The following is a 3,972-nucleotide window of genomic DNA, read 5'->3' as shown; positions in this document are numbered from 1 at the left end:
ATGTTAACGTCATTGCCTGGATATGGCACCCGGTAACGCGATCGTTGATGATACAGAAACAAAAGGAACAACGTTCTTTCACGGAAACGCTCGATACACACCTATCTCGCTTATATGTATATTCGCGGTGTGTTGGATTGAAATTCCTTGCACTTTCTCTCTACCGTTTAGGACGATACTCGCAAGTGGTCGAAAATGTATAGTCATTTCGATGATAGATAATTGCCGGTGGTAACAGGTGTTTGTGGTTCGATCGGTAAAGAAGATAACTGATCAATCGACGAGATAGTTTTCACCCTCGACTTAACGAGTGAAATTTAACTCCCGCATTTCTTCGAAACGAATTTTTATTTTTATTCAACAAAGTTCCAAACGTTTGAGTTGACGAACAGTTGCAGAATTTTCCTAAGTTTGAAATAGTAAAGAAATTAGACTTAGACACAAACTACCCTGATTGCCTACGAAAGATTTACCGAAGCACTGATATGCTTTGATGATAGTGTTAGATTTATCAGTCAGTTAGATATAACAAAAATTAATCTAACGCCTCACTAGGAAGTATATATTACTTTTGTATACCACCTCTGTTTAGTAAAGGTCTAAATGTTTATGATACGTGACAGAAGGCCTTTCGGTCCCAAGCGGGGTCGTAGACAATATTAGGGCGTTGCGTAGGAGCATTCTCAGTCTGTATACAGTGCTCTTACCATCGAGTAGAAAACCGAAGCTTCCTTGTGTCTAATAAAAGTTTACAGTTTAAAATAAGGATTATTAATTATTTAACAATCAGTAACTCCCATAATCCAACAGATAGTAACGGTGCAAACTTCAATTGGAAGAAGTTGTTAATTTCTGCAAGAACAACTCGTATACCTGACTAAAATTCAGCTAGAAATAAGGAATCTTTTTTAAACTTCGACGGAGCTTTAAGCTCCATGGAGATTTCTTTCGACCTTCCTCGTACATTTATACTTCTATATTTTTTCCCGTGTCGTCGACATTTCTGTTGCAACCGGTAATTATGCTAAGATTCTGTTATAAAATTGATTTCCTGAAAAAAATTGAAGAGATCGTAAATGATCTAGAATTGAGTCAACGATGAAGTAGTGATTGACAAACGAACTTAATGTCTGCAAATTACAACGTTGTCTAGCATCCTGTATAGTAAGATTACATAACGTCTAAGATACTTGGATTATGACACGTAATACACGGTTGGTTAAGTCGAAATGTTGGAAAATCTAACGATCGTAAGCATACATAAGTAATTGGAAAAGAAAAGGTATAAACTTGCATAATGCACTAAGTGAATTGTTGCATTTGTTGTCGTATGTATGGAAATTATTCTAGAATTAGGAATTCAACGTCCACTTTGTATATAATTACCGATATATTTTTCTTCCCAATTCCAAACGTAGAAATTTCGAAAATGGAAATTAAATTATATTTGGTAATTTGTTTCAAAAATGGAAATTAAATTACATATAGAAACTTATTTCGAAATAAATTTCAAAAATGGAAATTAAATTATATTTGGAAATTTGTTTCAAAAATGGAAATTAAATTACATATGGAAACTTATTTCGATATAAATTTCAAAAATGGAAATTAAATTACATACGGAAACTTATTTCAAAGTAAATTTCAAAAATGGAAATTAAATTACATATGGAAACTTATGTCAAAGTAAATTTCAAAAATGGAAATTAAATTATATTTGGAAATTTGTTTCAAAAATGGAAATTAAATTACATATGGAAACTTATTTCGAAATAAATTTCAAAAATGGAAATTAAATTGTATTTGGAAACTTATTTCAAAGTAAATTTCAAAAATGGAAATTAAATTGTATTTGGAAACTTATTTCAAAATAAATTTCAAAAATGGAAATTAAATTGTATTTGGAAACTTATTTCAAAATAAATTTCAAAAATGGAAATTAAATTGTATTTGGAAACTTATTTCGAAATAAATTTCAAAAATGGAAATTAAATTGTATTTGGAAATTTATTTATTTCCAAATATAAGTTTCCAAATATAATTCAATTTCCATGTTTGAACTTTTCACGTTTGGAACCGGAAAGAAAACTAAATTTCCAAATATGGAAAATGAAAAGTATTCCCACTTGGAAAATATCAAAAATTTGCAAAAACCAAAAATGGAAAATAAATCATATTTAACTCCCATATTTAACTTCCTAATTAAAAAAATGATCGATAACATTTCTTTAATATAAATAAACCATAGAGCACTGAGACGTAATTCCCTGAAAAACAAAAAACCTCCTACAAAAACAAAAAATGCATCTCCCCTACCGATTCAGTTTGTAAAAGTTGAACGAGAGACGAGGGTTATTTTGATGCTTGGAATATTTAAATTCGTCGTGAAGAATGGCTGTACGATTGGCATCCGGTACAATACGTTAGTGATATGCTGATTCCCTTCTTTCATTCCAACAGTCAATGGAATACCTGACCTTCAATATGTATATCTCTTATCCTAGGTACATTATACGCCATTCAGTGCGTCACAAAGGATATAAAGCATCAGTCACAGTCTCCAACTAGCAAGAATAGCTCTGAGGAAACGTGTAAGGTAGGAAAATTTACACAAATGTCGAGAAAGTCGCCCACGGATTCGGTACAATCGCCTGCAGAAACGATGAAACAAATTCCGGAACAGGTAATTCAAACTTTGAATTCGTTATTTCTTTCCTTAGTAGATACATCTCTCCGAACTTCACTTCCTCCCTTTTTCTCATTAAGCAAAGTAGCGCGACAGAGGACAATGCATTGGTTAATAAAGTGCATCCAAACGATCGTCCTATTCGCAATGAAGTGCCTGAACGAGCCAAATGTAACGAGCTTGACGATATACTGACTAAGTGGAATACGGATAAAAAATAGTATTTTTAAAAATATTTCAAAAATAGCATTTTTTTAAATAATTCCAAGTATTATTTAAAGAAATATTATGTTGACGAACATTCGCGAATAATTGTAAGTTGAATTTTTCCCAAATACACTACCGGCCAAAAGTTTGGAATCACCGAGCATCGCAATGTGCATAAAAATTTCCAGAAATAAGTCAGCGACTTTGAGATAAATTGGTAAATGTCGAATTGAGATGAACTTGAAATCTATAAAAAGTTAGCAGCAGATTTAATATCGATGAAAAGTGGGAGGTGATTCGAAACTTTTGGCCGGTACTGTACGTATCGTTCACTGGATAATTATCTGAATTTTCTATTTTCTCGTAAATGAATTAATTGTAATAATTGCTTAGACGGCGTAATTTGTATAGATGATATAATTGAAAAATGTGAAAAAATTTCTAGCAAGTGCGTCAAGATAAGAGAGATCTATATAGATACGTGTGAAAATAAAATGTATTTAATATTCTCTGAATAATGCGATTACTGTTTTAACGATTTTCGCATGCACGCTTCATTAGCCACGTATTTAAGTGTTAAATGAAGATGTATCTGAATACATAATTTTGATGAAGCCTCGAACGGGTCCCCGTCATGGTACTTTGCAAATTGGCAAACATTACAGAAGACGCAACCTCAAACGTTGTCAAAGCAAAACACGAATATCTTAGTGATGGCTAAATTTTAGGCTCGTTAATCAAATTCAGAACGTAGGTAGCCTGCTTGCACGTTTGTTCACAACAAAATAATCGAAATTAAAGAAAAGATGGAAAAAAGGACATCTTTTATCCTCACCGATGCAGTAGTATTATTATCATAACCAATTCGCTATATTAACAAAGTTTAGAGCACTCAAAGTGCTTCTACAATTTTTTCTATGTTTATTACGAAAAATTTTTAATTTTGGAATTTTTTTCACACCATAAACTTTTAGAATACTATTTTTTCTAATAAACACACTTCCTCGGTCGAATAGTTAAATTTCAATAAAGAAAGAGAAGGAAGTTTGTGAATATTAATTAAAAGAAAAATTTCCAAA

Source organism: Habropoda laboriosa, unplaced genomic scaffold, assembly GCF_001263275.1.
Source record: "Habropoda laboriosa isolate 0110345459 unplaced genomic scaffold, ASM126327v1 scaffold333, whole genome shotgun sequence".
NCBI lineage: Eukaryota > Metazoa > Arthropoda > Insecta > Hymenoptera > Apidae > Habropoda > Habropoda laboriosa.
The sequence above is the reverse complement of the archived record's forward strand: the minus strand, read 5'-3'. Positions refer to the sequence as shown.